Below are 21,270 nucleotides of genomic sequence, written 5' to 3' on the forward strand. Positions count from 1 at the left end.
CGAGAGCTTTTTGCTCCCCAAGATGGTGGCAACCAGGGCAGGCCAAAACCCTGCAACTCAGAAAACATCTACCAGAAAGGGAGATTTTAAACTCTGCTCCGACTCCCACACTCTCCTGAAGCTATCTTTACTTGGCTCAAGGGGCGGAGAAGCAGCCCACCTCTACCACCTCACTCAATGAGAGGAAAAGGAAAATAAATGCACAGTGCTTTTGACTATAAATCCCTTACAATCAATCCAAAACCACATCTCTATACTTCTATCTGTATCTATCTATTGTTTTGGCCAACTCTTAACCAGTTCTGCATGGTTGGTAAGCTGCATCTCTCTTTAGAATATGGGGCCACTTGTTTCACATCTCAGCTTTGGTCATGAGGAGAAATTCTCAAACAGAAAAATTTCAGCTTAACTTTCTGCTATTCACTCACTCATTCATATTATTCAGCAAACATTTATCCAATGTGTACTATATGCCCAGGAGTGTGCCAAGGTGCACCCAATAAGAAGCAAAACTGACACGGACTCTGCCCTTTCCTAGATATGCTGGGTGAATCCACCAACTGCTGGCTGCTTGAAACCTTTCAAGAACATCTAAATTTGATGAACCCAACATCCTATCAACTGGAACTGTTACTCTGTCACTGGTGCATGACTACAAAGATAGTTCTGACTTCATGTTTATAATAATGATTCCCAATGCTGCAAGATCCTAAAGTGCCTTTGAGTCATCACCAATAACTTACTCATCAGAATTGCTTTCGTGTTGAGTAGATTTTGCTGATATCTGATTGTTCAGCAAGTACAAACTTAATTAAGCTTCTATTTTAGTACTAGATACATGCTCTAAGATCAAGACAGAATTCCCTATAAACAGAATATTTGCTAGATCATATCCCATTATTTGAGCAAACTGGATCCAGAATATTTTCTTGTTTGTTTATAAAGTAGTTCATGTGTACATTTGTGTGTGTGTTTGTAAATCCTTCCTTTCTTGGTGAATTTTCTTTTATTAGATTGAATTCTCCTGGTATTTTCCTTTTTATCCAGAAAATAGGAGTACCCGCTTTCCTGGCTTAAATGGATAATTCATTGAAAGGTTTAACTTGATTTTTTAAATGCAAAGAGATATGTTTTTAAAACACTATTCCTGTTCTTGGCACTGCCAATCAAAAACATTCAACTTAGAATATCTGATTTGTTCCTGAAGTTGGATCCTATGTATTTTGATTTTGTGAGAATTTAAAAAATCTAATTAAACCTCAGTGTAGATAAAAAGTTTTGATCTCATACAGGGGAAAACACCAGAGGATCTTTATTGTTGCCAAGTTACATTGATAAAGTTTTGCATTCTAACCCCAGTTCCCTGATGTAATATATAAATCTCGTTAACCTTATAAATATGATTTTTCAAGAGCAAAGAACTTCTCCCTTCTTCCTTTATTATGTCTAATTTGCATATAAGCACATAGTCCAAGTGTTGGCAGATAATAATATTTTAAAGGGCATCGAAGTATAAGAAGAACTACATACTTGCAGATGTGTTATGAAATATACCCCATTAGTCACTTTGTATTTGAAAGGCAGAAAAACAGGCACCTAGCAACAGCATGCCGTCACTCAGGATTAGAGAAAAGCCACTTTACATCCAGTAACTATTACCCCCTCATTTGGGAGCTGTCAAGCTAGTACATTTAATTACACAAAAGATCCTTGGCTGTTGATTGTCCATATTCACGGTGAATGACAGTAATGACATCACCAAAGGATGCCTTTTGGTGGTGGAGGAGACAGGAGACTGGGCTTAGTAGGAGCTCTCCAGATAGGCTCGTCAGTCAGTCCTATGCAGAGAGACCCAAGGCTCCACTTGAGAACTGTGCTTTCTCTTCTGAAAAGCCATTCATCCTTCCTTCTCTTCCCTCTGAGTGGATTACTGGGTGGGTGGGGCAGGGGGTTGCCCTCCTAGAACACAGAAGTAAGGGTCCAGAACTTAACACTGTTCAGGAGTAAACTTTCCCCCACCAGCCATGGGGGAAAGCATCAAATGCTGAGCTCTTATTAGACCCAATCAGATGGAATTTTCAGCAGGTTCTTTTTTCACACTTTTTAGGATGGGCAAAAAGTAACAGGAAGCAAAGGAGATGATAAGAAAGAAGAAAACATCCAAACCTAACATTGGTCTGGGGAGAGATTCCTTGTGGAACATCAGCAGGCGCTTGCATCTGGGCCAGACAATGTAGGGGCCCCCAAGGCCACTCTGCAGACATCACTGAGTCCCTTTAGCAAAGACCAGGGTCCAGAATGAGGATGCACAGCTCAGTCCTCAAGCAGCTCCCTTCAGGCAGGGGAGCTCAGCACCTGAGGAATGTCCCAGAAGCAAGATGTTCCCTCTGTGTCCTAGAGACTTGGGTGCAGACAGAAACTCACATATGATCAGGTCATATGATCAGGTCTTGCCTTCCAGTTTGAGCCTAGGTTGGATAAGTAGAGGAGTGTCAAGAAGAGCAGTGGGGATTTGCATGCATGGGGAAGGCCAGGGCTGGAGGCGAGATGGACTTTCCCTGTCTCCTAAAAAACTGAAAAATAAACATAAGAGAAAGGAAGGAGGAAGACAGAAAGGGAAAAAGAGAGGGACCAAAAAAAATAGCATCCATTTGAAATAGATGGTTTTAATGATTGTATTGCAATGTCATGCACGACATTGTGAATGTAATTAATACCACTAAAAATAGTTAAAATGGCAAGTTGTATGTTATGTAACCATTTTAAATGATGTAATATGCCAAAAATCACAGTGTGCATTTTAAATGAAGGAATTATATGGTATCTGAATTTATATCTCAATAGAGCTGTTTTTAGAAGGTGGTATCCACAAGCAAGCATGTGTGTGTGCACGTGTGTTGGAGTACATTCGCATGCACATGTGTGTGTGGCAAGAGTGTCAGTTTCCTAGCTAATCTACTTTGGGTGGAAACTGTCAGTGATGACTAGGCAAAGGTGGAGAAGAGAAATGTAACCTACCTGTCCATTGTTCACTGGTGCCCTCGAGAAAGAGAGAAAGAAGTATGACAAATGCTAAAATAATATGATATCATAAGCTTCACATATTTTTATAAGGGGGAGTATTCTCCACCACAAATTCCACGCCTGGTTTCCCGTTCTCAATGCACTTTGTTTACAGAGTCAGGCTCATGAAAGCTGTGGCATGAATTATCAAGCTGAAGCTCCTATTTTCCCCTTGAAATATGCGCTTGTGCTTAGGAATGCAGCATATCTCTTCCAATTATACCTTGGCGCCAGAGTCCCTTTTCCTGGAAGTACACCTCCAATGTCAAGAGGGTGTGGTGCAGTGGAGATGATGCTGTGTCTGGGTCAAAGACCTGACTCCCTGCCTAGGAGACCTTGAGCAGTCATTGCCTGGACGTCTTTGACCATAAAATGCAGATGATGATGATGCCTCCCTTGCCTTCTCCCTGGAGTAGCGTGCGAAGCAAAATCCAAACAGGATAACATATGAAAGCGTTCAGTAAACTGTGAATCACTGCCTTAGTGGAAACTATTCTGGATGCACGTAATAGAAACCCAATCAAGTAAGCAAAAAGGAAGACACTGAGTTGAAAGGAGACTGGGATACCTCTCGGAAACTATGGCAGGAGGTGAGGCTGGATCCAGAACCCGGGTCTGGAGAGTGGGGAATGCAGGCAGCTCACTCCCGTGGCTTCTCGCTGCTTTTCCATCTGTTTTCATCTCTGTCTCTCTCTCCAGAGTGGCTTCCATTGTTCTGGCTTGCAGGGCCAAGCAGGGATACCCCATGGCTCCTGTGACTACATAGCCTTCATTCAAGCCATGAGCCCAGACGTCTACGCCAGGTCCTAATTCAGTTGGTTCAACTGGGCTGGGTGTGGACACGTGTTGTCCAGTGAGTCATGAATATGGATAGGGGTCACATAGAATAAACTTGACCGTTCTTTGTCCATCCTGTGGGTGTGAGCTGGGCAGGTACCAGGAGAAGTGCCTTCTACAAACATTTGGCAACATCTAGTGGTGTGATTACAATAGTCAGCGAAAGAGGAAGATTCAATTTTGAGGACCTCCTTTCCCAGTGTCCCCATCTTTGCTGCCTTCCGTGAGTTTGATCATGTGGACTCCATGGAGGTTGGCCACTGCTGGGCAATGCAGCCAAATAAAGTGAGCAAAAGTAGGCTGGAGGGCTCCGTGGGTGACTGGGGCTAGGCTGGCTCTGGTGCCCCAAGAGCCCTGAAGCCACCTTGCAGCTCTTCTGAAATGGTGAGTGGACTGCTGTTCTGCTTGTGCCAAGGTGTCCATGTTGCCTTTCTCACAAAATGTATTGCAAATAAGAGTGGGTACAAGTCATAGAAACCCATTCCGAGCTAGCTTACATAAAAAGGAGACCATTCTGGGGCTGCTTTTCCAGATCCCTCAGTCCTTTCTCTCCTACTGCCCTTTGAGCCATTCCACTGTTTCCAGCTCTCTGGAGACAGGCATGGTGAGGTCTGCATTGATCTCCCCCCATGAAATGAAGGGGAATATGCTAAACTAGTGGCTGCTGATTTTTCCCCCTTCTTTTTCTGTCATTGCCTGTGGTCTGCAATTACCCATTCCCCTCTTGGCCTTCAGAGCTGTGCGAGGGTGAGCAGGTGTTGAGAGCAACTTTGTTCTTTTTGAGTCAATTTCATTACATGGAGAGGATCCAACTCTCTCTGTGTAGCTGGCAGCTCCCAAGGCCAGACCACTGGGCAGGGCTCCCAAGAGCAGTGCTAGCCTCTTTGGTGTCACAAAGGGCCAGGCCAGGACTGTTCATCTCTTTCCCCAAGAGCAAGCTGCTTTTTGAGCAGATGTACAAACAATTGGATGCCTCTGATAGACTGCAGTTCTGTAAGGTTGCAATCCTACCAGCCTTGCAGAGAAGTAAAAAGAAAAGCTCCAAACTGAGGCCTCTCAATTCTGCCATCTTTCAGACTTTCCTGCATTCTCACAGGTGGGCCAGCAACTAACCATGGGCCAGTAGGCCTGTTCCCTGCACTATAGAAGATGCTGGTTATGGGATGTATAGGTGGAAGAGGGAAGGGAGCCATGCAGAAGACCCAGGCCTTTTCCTTGCCCAGAACTTAACTGGGCAAACACATAACAGATCCCTGCAGCATTTAACCCTTAAGGATTAGCCCTTAAGAAGCTACAAAGGTAAACAAGTACATGATTACATTCAGGCTAGTTGCTGAATAATAATAGCATCTGTTCCTGGCACCATACTAATCAGTTTACATTTGTCAATTCACACAGCAAATAAGTGACAGAGCCAGGATCTGAACCCAGACAGTCACTACACAAACTTCCTCCCACATTATCAGCCTCTCACAATGCAAACAAAACACTGACACAGAATGCGATCGTCTTTGCTCTTGTGTACTTGTGGTAATTTGCGTGATTGAAAGATACCATTAGGAAGAAGAAATGTTTTAAATATCTAACCCCTGGAAAAGCAAGATTTAGAGACTAAAAATTTCATGACCCATCCGAAGCTCAGCAGTCAAGTTTGCAATTCTGCCAACTTCCCGCAAGAGTAAAACTGGCTGTTCTCACTGCTGTTAATAGAGGAGGACCATGACCTTGATGTACAGGTGGTGGGAGGGTGGGGCATTATTTAAGCAATGTGATCTGATGGGGGGTGCTGGAAAATGAACAAAAGTGTGAATTATTCCACAGCTGCTCACCCTGACGTTTATTGTGACTTTAAAATCTGAGAACATATGGTAACGGCTGGAAGCATGAAATAGCAGTTGGAAACGTGTAGACTTAAGGAAAAACCAGCCACCCTTATACCTCCCCACTTGGCTTCTCTGTAGAATGCTGTTGTCTTGCTAGCCTTTTTCGCTCCCAAATCTGAAGAAAGCCCTGGAACAAATGTCCCCTTTTCTTCAGCCCCATCCCCCCATGCATCTGCAAGAGCTTTTCCCCCTCCTGTGACAGAAGTTAGTGTTTTGATTCTTGGCTATGGTATTTTTATATATTGTGCCCTTCCACAGTTTTTGTTGGATCTTGTTAAATTCCACATCTTTGTTTTACAAGGCTGGATAGAGAGCTGGAAACATTGGGATGACATTTTGTTTGGGAATCCATGGTGGTCCTTGGAAATTCAGGCCAACGGCTGCTTCTATTGCCAGTTGAGGGAGCCCCGCTGTGTGGCTAGGTGATACCACCACTCCCTGGCCCCTCAATAATCCCCCTGGTCATCCAGCAAGCCTCACATCTTCCCCTTCCTCTTGAAATCCTTTGGGAGCATCCTAGTGGCAATGACTGCCCCCTTCTCTGTGCCAGGGGCTGATTTCCACTTAGCCTGTATAACTTTCTAGTTTTCTTTTTTTTTTTTTTGAGACGGAGTTTTGCTCTTGTTGCCCAGGATGGAGTGCAGTGGCATGATCTTGGCTCACCACAACCTCCACCTTCTGGTTTCAAGCGATTCTCCTGCCTCAGCCTCCCGAGCAGCTGGGATTTTAGGTGCCTGCCACCATGCCCAGCTAATTTTTGTATGGTTTTTATAGTAGAGACGGGGTTTCACCATGTTAGCCAGGCTGGTCTCGAACTCCTGACCTCATTATCCACCCGCCTCGGCCTCCCAAAGTGCTGGGATTACAGCACCTGGCCTACTTTCTAGTTTTCATGTTTTGTGTTTCTCTCTTCTAATTTGTAAGATTCTGAAGGTTCAGAAGCATGTTTTCTTTATCCATCCCCTGCCTCACTACATTGACAAGTAGTAGCCGGGTGCCTCCTCTGTCAACATACACATTCATATTTTTATGCTTGCTGCCAACCACCATGCCTTTGATCAAGGAATGAATCCACTGCTTTACAGAGATTTCCATTTCCCAATCCTCTCCTTTCCTAATCAAATTGACTTGGGAACTAGGGGCACTCATAGAACAGAAGCCAGTTCACCTCTCTCAGAGTGAGAGAGACCTAGAGGTCAGTTTCATGGGTAAACTGAGGCTTCCTCAGATACCTGCTCTTTCACATAACAAGCTCTCCCAGAAGGACCAGTTCAGACAGCAACTTCTTTTCTAAACACATCTCTCTGGAAAGCCCCAAGCAGAGAGTGCTAGCTTCCTACCCGATATCCATCCTCACCTTCTCTCTTAGAGAGCCCCAGTGTTATCCTGGTTAGCACGTATCCAGTGAAAAGATGAGTTCTCTTGCAGAAGATAAAAGCAGAAGTTGTTGGGTGGGACTTCTAGGAAAGCCTTGTTTGCCATTTCATCCTTCCTAATTCCTTTTGTTTGAAATGTGGATGTGATGGCTGGAGCTGCAACAGACACATTGAGGCTATGAAGAAAAGATTAAAAGAATCACAGGCCAGATGCAGTGGCTTTTGCCTGTAATCCCAACACTTTGGGAGGCTGAGGCGGGTGGATCATGAGTTCAAGAGATCGAGACCATCCTGGCCAACATGGTGAAACCCCGTCTCTACTAAAAATACAAAAATTAGCTGGGTGTGGTGGCGTGCCCCTGTAGTCCCAGCTACCTGGGAGGCTAAGGCAAGAGAATCACCTGAACTCAGGAGGCGGAGGTTGTAGTGAGCCGAGGTCGTGCCACTGCACTCCAGCCTGGTGACAGAGTGAGACTCCGTCTCAAAATATAAAAATAAAAAAATTACAAATACCTGTCCCTGATTTTCTCAAGCCACCAAACCAATGCCAGTAATTACTCATGTCTGCATTTCTCATGACATGACAAAAATAACACCTTCATGCATTTATGCCACTATAGTCAGTTCTCTGTTGCTAGCAACTGAAAGCAATTCCTAACTGATATACTGTGTTAGAGAGAGAGTAGTTCAGTGATTATTCACAGGCTTGAGTAACAGGGAGCTGAGCTCTTATGAAGCCAGTTCTCAGGAGTTCTTCCTTTGCTGACAAGCCCTAGAGCCAATCTTCTCTGAGTTAAGAGATTCTTTTTGGTGTTCCCAAATATAACTTCTTCAGTGAAAGTGAAACACGAAAGCCACCAGGCTCCCTCCCTAGAAGCAGTTTTGGGAAAGCAAGTCATCATCTCTCTTTGACATGTGGTCACCTGCCAAAGTGTTGCTGATACCAAAGCCCACGAGCTACATGTCCAAGTTATCCAACATCTGGCAGCTGAGCTGCTACTTGCTTTTTTAAGCACAAAACCAAGCATTCAAATGTTCCCAATTTAGCCTCATAAGCATTATGCTACCTTGGCCCACAGCTGCCAGCAATTCAAAGCTCTCTCTTATACAGATATGTTCAGTTTTTTTTCCCTGCATGCATTCCCTTCATCCCCAACTGTGATGAAGTCACACTGGAGGAATTTTTCTAGAGGCAGCCACTCTTGTGTCATACCAAGGTTAGGTGTCCAAAAGGTTTCCCTGGGGCTGAGGTGGAGGTGGGAGTGTCCTCAAAAGGTGGCCCTCTTGAAAAGCCAGTTCCTCTCTGTAGCCAGGCCCTCATTGCAAGCAGCCAGTTTAACTTGTGCCGTGGAGGGGGTGGTATGGTGTTGGTGGGGAAAGCTAACCCCGCCTTTTTTCTCCTTCACATCTGGGCAGTTTGAGAAGCTGGTTGGTGGGAGGCTGAACTCTGGAGTCAATAAACTCCATTCTCAAAGGCTAAGCATCCCATTTTGTGAGCCCCTTCATCTCTTGCTGATGCTGTGCAGGACCTGAGTGCTCCTAGGCCACCTGATCCCTCCCTGTGTTTTTTTCTCCTGTCATGCTGCAGTTTAGTGCTGCCTTCTGTAGGGAGCCTGTGCAGTCAGGGAATATCGGCACTAAGGGGCTTCAAGCTTGTCTCATCTCACTTTTTTTTTGAGACAGAGGCTGGAGAGCAGTGGCGTGATCTCGGCTCACTGCAGCCTACACCTCCCAAGTTTAAGTGATTCTCCTGCCTCAGCCTCCTGAGTAACTGGGACTACAGGTGCCCGCCATCACGCCCAGCTAATTTTTGTATTTTTAGTAGAGACAGGGTTTCACTCTGTTGGCCAGGCTACTCTCAAAGTCCTGACCTCAAGTAATCTGCCTGCCTCAGCCTTCCAAAGTGCTGGAATTACAGGTGTGAGCTGCCACGCCCTGGCCTGTCTTACCTTCTAGTTCAAAGTATGGGCAAACTGACGTCGATGGTAGTTTGGAGACCTGGCTCAGGTCATATCGCTAGCTAGTGGCCCAGCTTTTAGTCCTGATCCTAAACCAGCATGCCTGTCACAATAATAGATTAGTAATAGATTAAAGCTGATTTTTTTTTTTTTTTTCCAGACAGAGTCTTTCTCTGTCGCCCAGGCTGGAGTGCAGTGGCACGTTCTCAGCTCACTGCAGGCTCCACCTCCCGGGTTCACGCCATTCTCCTGCCTCAGCCTCTAGAGTAGCTGGGACTACAGGCACCCGCCACCACGCCTGGCTAATTTTTTATATTTTTAGTAGAGACAGGGTTTCACCGTATTAGCCAGGATGGTCTCTATCTCCTGACCTCATGACCCGCCCGCCTCAGCCTCCCAAAGTGCTGGGATTACAGGTGTGAGCCACGTGCCTGGCGGAGCTGATTCTAAAATAGCATTTACTATGTGCAGGACACCAATCTAATGTATACCTAAAATCTTCCCATGTTATGCATGAAGAACGTAAGGCAAAGAAAGGTTGAATAACTTGCCCAAAGTCTCAGATAGTAAGTGGCAGAGTTGGGATTTGATCCCAGGCAGTCCGGTTCTGTTCTTGACCACTCCAATATACCAATACACTAATGTAGCCCATTCTTTGACTTGTTTACATCAGGTCCAGATGAGAGATCTCTAATAAAACTCCTTGGTCAGAGGAATACTGGCTTAATATCTTACCCCTGGAGGAGCATTTCCCAAAATATGATAGCAACAGGTGTTGAACAAACTAACCAAAACAAAAATAAATGCTATGACCAAATAAATTTGCAGTTACATTAAACCAAGTTAAACAGGTTTTATATTACAGAACTTCTCAGAGCCTTTAATATGCTAATAGACATTATAAATTCTCTAAAGAGTCTAAAACATTTCCCCAACTTCTGGGACCATAGAAGCCTTTTTGATGCAATGATGTCATGACATATCATGTGCCCTGTGGAAAACTCAATTGAGTAAAAAAGGCAAATTGTGTATTATTACAAAAAGAGTTTTGACCTCAGGAATGTCCTAAGATGGATTCGAGAGCCAGGCATAGTGGTGCACACTTGTAATCCCAACACTTTGGGAGGCTGAGGCAGAAGGATCCCTTGAGCCCAGGAGTTCAAGACCAGCCTGGCCAACATAGGAAGGCCCCCCCCGCCCCCGCCCCTGCCATCTCTATATTTTTTAAAGGCTTTTTAAAAAAATGAAAAAACAAATAAGATGAATTCAAGCACCCCCAGGGTTCCCTGGTCCACACTTTAACAACGGCTGTCTAGAAAATACTATTTAAAATATAAGACTTGAAGCTCATCTTCAAGGAAGGCTAAATACCATATCATCCTGCCCCATGCGTAGGATGAAGGTGAAAAGCGAGTGAAAGAATGTGGATGTGTGTTTTAAAAACAGTCCCCTTTCATTTCACACTCTATGTCCACACAAATAAAAAATAAAAATAAGAAAAATCAGTCCCCTGTCCTACTAGTTCTTTCTTTTTTCCTTTTTTATTCTCTTTCCTCCTTTTTTTTTTTCATTTAAAAATCTCTTGTTGCTCCATAAAGATTTAAGGTAGTTTAATCTTCCAGTGAGTCAATGTTCCTGTTGACAGAGACATATTTAAGTAAAGGGTCATTATTTTAGGGGGACTCCTAACCCTTCACTCTATCCTAAAAATTCCCTATTATCATCCTACAGGTCAACCTAAACTTTCTGTCCTTAGCATTTTGTTTATTGGGGTAAGGCCATGTCTTTCTAGAAAGAGGCCTTAGGTTAAGATATAGTTTCATTATACGGCTAGGTGTGAACACACGTGGCTACTGCCACATGGGAATGTGTCTCTCAGATTAGGGCACTCATCCAGGAAGAGACCCCTAAGGACAGGGACCCAGGATGGGAAAGTACTGCAGTGGGCACTTGCATGCAGCCCTAGAAAGTGAGGTGCCCTGCTAAGAAGTCACTCTTTCCTTTTTAGGGAAATGTCCAAAGATACGTTTTATTTCTTTAACAGGTTTGCTTTTTTTTTTCTTTTGAGACAGAGTCTTGCTCTGTCACCCAGGCTGGAGTGCAGTGGCGCGATTTCTGATCACTGCAACCTCCACCTCCTAGGTTCAAGCGATTCTCCTGCCTTAGCCTCCCAAGTAGCTGGGACTATAGGCGTGCGCCACCATGCCTGGCTAATTTTTTTGTATTAAAGTAGAAATGGGGTTTCACCAGGTTGGGCAGTCTGGTCTTAAACTCCTGACCTCAAGCAATTCACCAGCCTCTGCCTCCCAAAGTGCTGGGATTAAGGCATGAGGCACTACACCTGACCTCTTTAACAGTTTTATCTAGGGCCTGCCCTTATCTGAGGTCATTTTGTGTTTATATTAGACTGCAGGTCTTTGAACCTGATTTCAAACCTCATGTCAAAGCTAATGCAGCATCTGCAGTACTGCACCCAAATATGACAACGCAGACCAGGTGGGGAAAATGAAATCTAGTTCAGGCTGGTGGCCCAAGGTCCCCCTTGTTACACTGGCCAGCAGCAAGGTAACACTGGCCTTGGCTCACAAGGCACATAAACCACACAAGATGCTGCAGTCAACACCGCTGAGGTGAGAGAGAGAATTACAGACTGGAGGGGATGCTAAGGGTTCTCTTCCCTGAGAAGCCCACCGTCTCCCATGCTTCTTTGTTCTGTCTTCACAGGGTTGGGGGCTCCAGCTATCTGTAATTGGGAAGTGAAGAGGATGTGACTGCCAGGTAATGCTAACCCCGAATCCTTGGTGCCTGTGTTATGCACCATATGCTGAATTTCGGTTCCAGCTGTGTGCTAGGTGAGTCTTTGGGTGTTTGGCTGAATGATCTTTTAAGGCTGGTGTGCCCCTTGTCAAGGGTAACCCATCCAGCTAAGTGTTTTCTAAACAACAAAACAGTCTGGGCACAGTGGCTCACATCTGCAATCCCAGCATTTTGGGAAGCCAAGGCAGGTGGATCACCTGAGGTCAGGAGTTTGAGACCAGCCTGGCCAACATGGTAAAACCGCATCTCTACTAAAAATACGAAAATTAGCCGGGTGTGGTGGCAGGTGCCTGTAGTCTCAGCTACTCAGGAGGCTGAGGCAGGAGAATTACTTAAACTTAGGAGGTGGAGGTTGCAGTGAGCCAAGATCACGCCACTGCACTCCAGCCTGGGCGACAGAAAAAGACTCTGTCTCCAAAACAAAAACAAAAAACAAAACAAGCTTATTAGTCGTTTTTGTACATGTGTTAGTAACGCATACTAATTATAGAAAATTTAGAAAATACAGATAAGAAAATGGAAAAGTCGTCATAATCCTATCGCCCAGAGATAACCACAGGTGACTTTGGATGTAAGTCCCTCCTGCCCGTCCTTCCCACCTCTAACTCTCATTACATATGCTGCTGATGGGATTCACGTGTGATCCAAGCATTGCACTGCCCTACCTCTCAGACACTGATCGGCAGCCATGACTGACTTAGGGGAAGGGGCCAGTTTTTCTGTTGGGCTTCTTGGGCCTGGAGGGTAAAGGGAGAGGCTAAAAGGGAGCCTGGCCCTCTCTCTGTCTCAAGGCTGGGTCTGATCTGGCAAAGAGGAACTGGCTCCACAGCTCTGGGCAGAATCCACTGCTGCTCCCACACAGGGAGGACCAGGGGAACCGCAGCCCCACTCTGGTAAGTGAAGGGAGGGAAGCTGTTTATCTTCAATAGTGCGCTGGGGCTGCTATTTTCTCTCCTGGCACCCCCATCCCGGGGCAGGGTCCTCGGCAGGAGTGGACAGAGATAATGTCCTCTTGGCCACGCGTCCACGTCCTTAGCTCTTCACACCCCCTCCAGCACTGGCCACTGAGGCTGCTTTGCTATTCCTTTTAGATTTCCCAATTCCAAGTCTATATTTAGTCTTTTCTGCACTAGAACACGCACGGCAGTTAAATATGAAATCTAAGATGTCATCAACCAGCAGCCTAGGATTCCACATAAAATGCATGCAGAAATGTACTGAGGCCTGGCTGGCTGTGATGAGTCACCTTAGGGCCCCCAGCCACTTGCCACCACTCTTAATTCTTCACATTAAGCAGGGAGAGCAGCTGGGGAAGCTGGGCTCTTTGGAGGCAAACACTGGCCAACTAGGGGATGCTCCTCTGCTGTTTCCACTTCTCCCTAGGCAGCCCCTGCTGGCTTTCTGTTTATTTTGCAATTAGCACTTGAAGGAGACTCTGGGGATATTTTTGCTTGTGGGCTGAGAGCTGATATTTCAGAAATTCTTCCCCTCCTTAGAGCACTAGGTTCTGGAAGGAGGGTTTGGAAACAACAGCTCTCAGCGTTCTTTCCAATAATACTCTTGATAATGATCCTTGGCAATTTCATTATCCACAGACACAATCCTTCCAATACTCAGCCTCCTGGTTCCTCTCCTTGCTCTTCTCCACCGATCTTGTCCTTTATGGCATCGCGGCCACTCACCCCTATGGCCGTTCCCTTGACTGTGTCATTACTCCCAGTTGTGCTGTCTGTACTATCTTGACTTCAAACATCCCACTCTCCTAACACAGTTCCCATCCCACTCAGTCTTCTCTCTCCAGTGATTCTTCAGCTTTACTGGGACCCACAAATGACTGATCTGCCATCTTTTCACTGTTCCTCGCTGCTACCTGCAAGTCCTCCCTGCCCTCTGTACCCACTCAGATGCTGCGATCTGGGGCCTTCATCCCTCCCATCAATACACAGTCAACTCCCTTGACCCCCTCTCCTTTGTTGTACCTGCCTGGTAAGACCACAGTCCTGGCTGAATCCTACTGTCTGCCCACTGTGTGCACCTGCCCAGCTGACTGGTCTCACTCTAAGTTCAGCCTCACTAGCTGCAGGTGGGTCCTGGTGTTTGGCTGGCCCTTCTATTTCATTTCCCTGCACCACTTATTCTCATACTCTCCAAGACAGTGATTTCATATTTTCTCCCCGCTCAAATTCACAACATGTCCTCCCCTATCCTCACCCTCACCTGATGACCTTGCTTCCAAATTCACTGAGATAGTAAAATAAGTGGCTGCCAAGTTCCCATCTTCCCACCCTCGCCTGTACTCCCACCTCCATCTGTGCCTACCCGCTCTGCCTTCCCGCCTTGGACAAGGAATGAATTTCCCAAGCGCCTGTCAGCAATACTCAGTGTGGGCCTGAATCTTGACTGCATCAGTATCACCTGGGGGATGGTCAGAAAATGCAGCTTGTCCACCCCCAGTCCAGACCTGCCGAATCAAAATATCTGGGGCGGGGCCAGGCTCAGTGGCTCATGCCTGTAATCCCAGCACTTTGGGAGGCCAAGGCAGGTGAATCATTTGAGGCCAGGAGTTAGAGATGAACATGTGAAACCCCATCTCTACTACAAATGCAAAGATTAGCCAGGCGTGGTGGTATGCACCTGTAATCCCATCTGCTTGAGAGGCTGAGGCATGAGAATCGCTTGAATCTGTGAGGCAGAAGTTGCAGTGAGCCAAGATTGTGCCACTGCATTCCAGCCTGGGCAACAGAGCAAGACTCTGTCAAAAAAAAAAAAAAAAAAAAAAAAGGAATGTCTGAGTTGGGGCCCCAGAACCTGTTTCAATGGGCTCTCCAAGGCATTCTTATGCATGACACTGAGCTAGGTCCCTTTCTCTGTCACCTACTCAAGGACATCCCTCCAGCAGTTGTCTCTTCTCTACAGGATCATTTCCAATATCATACAAACAAACCAGAAACAAAACACCTCTCTAGATCCCAAACCTGCCTTAGCTACCACCCTATTTCTCTACTTCCCTTTTTTCTCTTGAACTCCCTTCAATCAGTCCTTGGTTTCCACCCTCCTCTAAAAGTGCTCTTGCCAAGGTCATTGTGAGAGAAACTGGCTAGATGGTCACCAAACCACTTCCTCTTCCAGGGCACACAACCAAATGATGTTTCCCAGTTACTTTGCCTCTAAATGAGTCTGTGTGACTAGTTCTTGTCATGGGAACTCCAGTGGGTCAACATGCCAGCTTCAGGCTGAAGCACCAGAGCTCAGGTGTGCTTCTATATGGACCACTCCTTCCCTTTCCAAGGGAACCATGGCAGGTGTGCACTGAAGATGGAAAGAGCCTGGTACCCAAATCACAAAGAAGGCCACCTGCCAAATACTTGACTGGACTGTGAGATGAGTGAGATAGAAGCTTTTTATTGCACTAAGTTATTGATTCAGGGGTTATTCATTGGAGAAATAAGATTGCCCTAATAAAGTCACGAGGGACCTCCAAATTTCTAAATCCAATAGTCAATTCTTAGTTATTGTCACTTGTGACCAAATAGCAGCATTTGGCAAAGTTAATCAATGGTTACTTTTTGAGAAATTTTCTTTATATATTCTCTAGGTTGTTTTTTTAAGAAAAAATTATTTAACTCACTTTAGTATCCTTTGCTAAGTCCTCTTTGTGTAAGATTGCCCCAGGACTTAGTCCTTGGATCTCTTCTCTCTCAGTCCTCACTCCTTTGTTAATATCAATCTCATTCTTGGCTTTGAATATCTTCTCTACAGTGATGATTTCCAAGCTTACATCTCTAGCCTGAACCTAAGACTTGCTTGATCCACAGGCTACTAGACATCTCCCCTTGGTGTCTAATAGCTACCTCAAACTTAACGTATCCCAAACCATACCCAAAACCATATCCTGATGCCTTTCACCCTACTTCACCCATAACCTTCCTCTTCCCAGTAAATGTTAACTCTCTCCTTCCAATTGCTTCAGCAAAAGAAACTGTGGACTAATCCTTGAGTCTCGCTCATTTCCCATATCCTGTTATTAGATTCTGCAGGTCTTACCCTAACAACATCCAGACTCTCAGCTCATTCTTACGCTGCTGTCGTGGTCTGAGCCACCGCCACCGTCTCCTGCTTGGGTTGTCCTGCTCTCCTCCTCACAGTCTCGCTGTTCACATTCTTTTCTGCCTTCTTTATAGTCTTAATCGAGCACCCTGCATGAGCTTCATACACAAAAATCAAATTGTCTCACTCTTCTGTTTCAACCCTCCCCCTCTGCCAGTATTTTCTCAGATCACTTGGAATTAAAAGTGCTGAAGATGGCTCACAGGCTCCCTGTTGCCCCTCTGCCTTCATCTCTCTGGACTCTCCTTGGCTCAATCCATTCCTGTAACACCCTCTTCTTTGCTGTTTGAATCCCGCTCTTGCCTGGAATATGCTGGCCCAGAAAATCATCACTTGCTCCCTCACTGCCTTCAAAGCTTTGGTCAAATTTACCTTAACAGAGGGGCCTTCCCTGATGTCAGCTCGTGCTCTACACTCCCTGTGCCTCTTAGCACTTATCACTACCTAGACAGTTACTTTATTGTTTGTCTACTGGCACCAGAATGTAAGGTAGGCAGGGACTTTGTCTTGTTTATTCTGTGTCTCCAGAACACAGAACAGTGTTGGGTACACAGTAGGTGCTCAATAAACATTTGTAGAATGAATGAAAGAACAAACAGCTGAAAGGGCCAGCTACAGCCTCCTTGGCTTAGGTGAAGAAGCAAGTTTTTCCCGTTGCATTTTGCACGTGTGCTTCATTCTAGTGGATCCAGAGTCCGTCCTTCCTCTCCTTGTGAATTTTGTCTCAAGGATCTTGTTTGCCTCTTGTGTGACCTCTTTTGGACTGTCCTGGGCGATTCACCCATCTTCTCAAAGAATTGGCCTCGCAGATACCTGGTGACATCGTACATGACTCTCTACCACAGGTTCTTGTTCATGAGGCTCCAGGACTCCGTTTTACACCATGGGGAGGGCTGATCCTCCACCTGCTGAGGTCTGACCAGGGTCACCAAGGGCAGCATCGGGTTCTCCTTTTGCAAAAGTGCAGAAAAGCAATCATGAAACCATCAGAGGAGAGGATGGAGGTGTGGAGGCCTGCCCAGTCATAGGATTCTGGAGGAGGGATGAGTGTGCTGGGCAGGCTGCTGAGGAGGTGCTGCTTCCTGGTGCCCCCTCCTTTCCAGCACTGTCTCTGGGAAAGGTTGTTGGAACCAGAAAACACACAGCCTTGGTTGATGAAAAGCCTGTTTATTCCTAGTACACTGGACACTTTGTTCAGGAATAGTTCATCCATTTGAAAATATTGCCCTTGTAATGGTGCCAAGGTCATTGCCTGCTGGGGTTATCAGCACTGTGTGTGCCAGCTCTGACTGGGTGTTTTAATAGGTGGATCATTTCCCTGCCAGAGGGACTAAAGAACGTTGGATGGTTAATTTGTATTCAGTGCTATCCCTGCATGCAGTCTTCATATTAAGTTTTTGTTGGGACTTTAAGAAAAAAAAAGAGAAATGAATAAATAGGTTAGGATGCAATGAACGGCTTTAAAAAGGAATTTTAAGTGGTACTGACTCATTTTAGAGTTCTCCATACCCATCTGATAATAATAGTATACCTACCTTTGCAAAGTACTGGGGAGTTTGCCAACAACAACAACAACAACAACAACAAACCCTTGTATTCATTGTCTCCTTTGATGCTCAAATCAGTCCTGTAAGGTAGGGTGGTGTGGTCCCCTATTTTAGGTGAGAAAACTGAGGCTCAGGGAAATTAAATGGCTTTTGTCAAACAAGGTCAAAGAATTAACACAGTGGAACCAGCATTGTGACCCACGTCTCTTCATGCCCAGGTTTGACCGTGTCCAGCCCATCATGGTGAGCTGGGCAGGTGTAGAGGGGAAGGATCTAGCTGGGTTTGGACAGAGATGCTTGAAGTGTCGAAGTGAATGTGAGTGAAGAATAATTTTGTTACTAGCTATAGCCCTCTGTCAGCCAACACATGGTAATAAATACAGTTGCTCACCTTGAAAATGGTGTGAAGCCCCTACCTGCCGAGTGGATGATGAGTATCCACTCAAGTGTGGCCAGGCCTGGGGGAGGCAAACATCCCAGGCAGCAGCCTGTGGCACTGTGGGAAAATCTCTACTCTGGTTTTTAAGAGATCAGGGTTCTAGTGCCAGCTCCACAGTACATAGGTCCATTGTGTGACTTTGAGCAAACAAGGTCTATAATCTGTAAAAACAGATTTGATCACATCTGTTCACCCCCCTGGTATACACAGCCAAGTTTTATTGCAATGTACCAGTGGCTGGAATAAAGAAATAAAAAGCTCGCCCATCAAGTTTGTGAATGCCATGAAGCTAGAGTGTAGCTAATAATGACAAATGACAGATAAGTTTTCTTGAAGACCTTGAGACTTGTAGGAACATTTAGATGAAACGTCTAAAGTAAATGCACAGAATTGTATTTAGGTTTAACAAAAATTGCACCAGTGACAGCATTTGTTCTTGATGCACATCTTGTTTACTTGTTGAAAGGATTTGTTGAAAGGGAATACACAGGTTTGGGCTCGAGAAGATTTAAGAGTTTTAATTGACTCAAATCTCAATATGAATGGGGATTGACAAAGAAGTTAGCACAACCATGGGCACTCCCAACACAAGTGTAGAATCTAGGACAAGGAACCACATTGGGCTTGCATGCACGGCCAGGAGAGCATTGGGTTCTGTAAGCATGTGCTTAATAAGGTTATTGACAAACTGGAACTAGCGTAAATGGTTGGGAAATCATGGTCTATGTCAGGGGTTTTAAGGCCTGTAAGGAGAACACTTAGTGGGCTGACATGATGGTGGTTTGCACAGAAATAAATGGCGAGGAGGATGAGGAAGTGCATAATCCATGTGGGTATCTGCAGGGCCAAAGCTAATCCAGCAAATGAAACTAAAGGGAGGCAGAGTTTACCTGTAAAAATGGAAGCAGGAGGCCTTGCCAGGTGGTGAGCTTCTTGTCAGATGTGCAGGCAGTGGCAGCCTGACCTCCTTGTGGGGACTGGCGCGGAGGTTCCAGCACCATGTGGGATTGGAGCTAAGGAAGGGCTCTTGACTGACAGCAGCAATCTAGGAAATGGGACAATGAGTGAGATGAAAACTGGAAACGCTCTGTAAATGTGAGGTTGTACTGTTAGGCGCTGAGGAGGAAGGCCCTGAGCATTCCCCTCAACTCGGACTTTCCACCGTTCCCAGGTAGGGCGAGAAGTCTCTGTCTATAGTCACTCCTTACTATCTACAGCCAGTCTCTAAGCTCTGCCCGTCCCTCTGCATATGCCTGCACACAGTCACACAGTTTGCTAAGAAGTGTTTGTTCGTTTGTTTTAGACAAGGTCTCACTCTGTTGCCCAGGCTGGAGTGTTCCTAAGCAGCTGGGACTATAGGCATGTGCCACCATGCCAAGCTAATTTTTTAATTTTTTTGTAGAGATGGAGTTTCGCCATGTTGTCCAGGCTGGTCTGGGACTCCTGGGCTCAAGCAGTCCTCCCACCTAAGCCTCCCAAAGTGTTGGAATTACAGGCGTGAGCCACCGCGCCCAGCCTGCTGAGACTTTTGAATGTGTTCTGTTTCCACCACACAATTGAGAACACTAAAGTACCAGAGACTTCCAGGGTGGGGAAGAAATCCAGAGGCTGCTCCTGAAAGGGGTCACCCTTGAGTGTGAGTCTGTTCCAAGTAAATCAAGTGAGCTGGAAGATCGGTGAGCTTGGATTTATTTGGTATCTTTTTTTTTTTTCTTTTTAAAGGGGAGCTGTAGAATTAAGGGTTGAGGTTTTTCTTTCTTATTCTCTTTAGAGGTTTTTTGGCTACCTAATACATCAGCTGAACTAATCTGCAGAAAATAAATTTATCTTTAAAATAGAGCTATTTAGATGCCTGAGTAACAAACTCTATCTCAATAGAAGCTATTGGCAAAATGAAGCTCACCTCTTAGGCTGACAGCACTGTGGAAATGATGCTCAAAGTTTCAGGGGTGAAACCAGATTGGCTTCTGGCCAAGGGTACCTTACTAATGGGCGTATTTGCATTTGGGGAGGAAAAGACCTGTGACAACACAGCCACGTGGTTGTTCCTCATAACCCACAGTTGGGTTTCATCTGGACTCCCTCCCCACCCCTAACGTCTGCCGATGTATCTGTGTCTAAAGCCATAGTTTACTCTTTTTTATCCTCATCCTTCAACCAGCCCTACATCTTACGTGCCTGCTGTCCAGACTTCTCTTAAATCTATCTGTTCCTTTCCACCCCAACTATCAACTCAACTGAATAGCCACTAAATGAGGCACTGTGCTAGGCTCTGAATTGCAAAAATCATTAGGGCATTTGGTCTTATTACTTCAGTCCTGGGTTATGCACCTGTGCCAGGAGGTGCAGCTGATTTTCCTGATTACGCTTCCAGACGTGCCACTCCTTCTCATACACACAACTCTTGCTCAGACACTGCTCAGACACTGTCCTGTACTTCCTGTAAGGTACAGTCAAAACCTGCGTTTTTCAGAGGCCTCTGCAGCCTGCACCCATTGTGATTGTGCAGTCTTAGCTCCTTTTGGCCTTGTGGAAGGACAGTGGATTCTAGAAAGATCCCTGCCCAGCCACTTCCTGCCCACTGTGACCTTGAGCAAAATCTCTGGCTCCAAGTGTTGTATGGGTGGTGGTGAAGGGGTAGCAAGGAAACTTGAGTGGGTTTGTCAGAACTAGGAGCAGTAAGAAAACTTGAAAGAGCCTCCTGTCTTAAGAAGGCACTTGACTGCCTCTGATCAATTCAGGGAGGCTTCAACAGCTCTTAAGAGGATTAGGCCAAAGGACTTCAGTGAAACTTTTGTGCTTTTGTTCCCTAGAGTGGAAACCCTTGACACGTGTTACACACAAACAACACTTGGGGTGGAACAAGAACTTTACAATGATCTGTCTGGGACCTATAATACAATTCAGCATCTCTTTAGAGCTTCAGTCTATCAAACATTTTCAGACTATTTCACTTAACCTTAACAGTTATTGAAATGCTTGGGGGGGGGAAAAACCTCCACATTTGAGATTTCCGTAGCAGAAGCATCACCAGCAGCCTCAACAGCCATTCAAAAAGATATCATCTGCAGGCTTGTTACCTCTTATCGTCCCTCCATTGTATTATAGAACTCTTAGAGAGATTGCCTGGAAAGAGGTAAAGTATGCATAGACATGGTCAGCCCCATTTGCAGCTGAGGAAATGAGACTCAGAGTGGCAAAGTGACTTTTTCAGAATCATAGCAGTAAATGGTAGCACTAGGA

At 45.5% G+C, this 21,270-nt stretch overlaps 1 long non-coding RNA gene across 1 annotated transcript in view; it reads left to right on the forward strand.

The window, feature by feature from the left end:
* Positions 1-3,585: 3,585 nt before the first annotated feature.
* LOC117980665 (uncharacterized) overlaps positions 3,586-21,270 on the forward strand; it is an 87,753-nt gene continuing 70,068 nt past the window's right edge. Inside the window, exons 1-2 of the long non-coding RNA XR_008955690.2 lie at positions 3,586-3,653; positions 11,842-11,969. This is a non-coding gene — a long non-coding RNA (uncharacterized LOC117980665). The remainder of the gene's footprint in view (positions 3,654-11,841; positions 11,970-21,270) is intronic.

This window comes from Pan paniscus, chromosome 5 (assembly GCF_029289425.2).
Source record: "Pan paniscus chromosome 5, NHGRI_mPanPan1-v2.0_pri, whole genome shotgun sequence".
Lineage (NCBI taxonomy): Eukaryota > Metazoa > Chordata > Mammalia > Primates > Hominidae > Pan > Pan paniscus.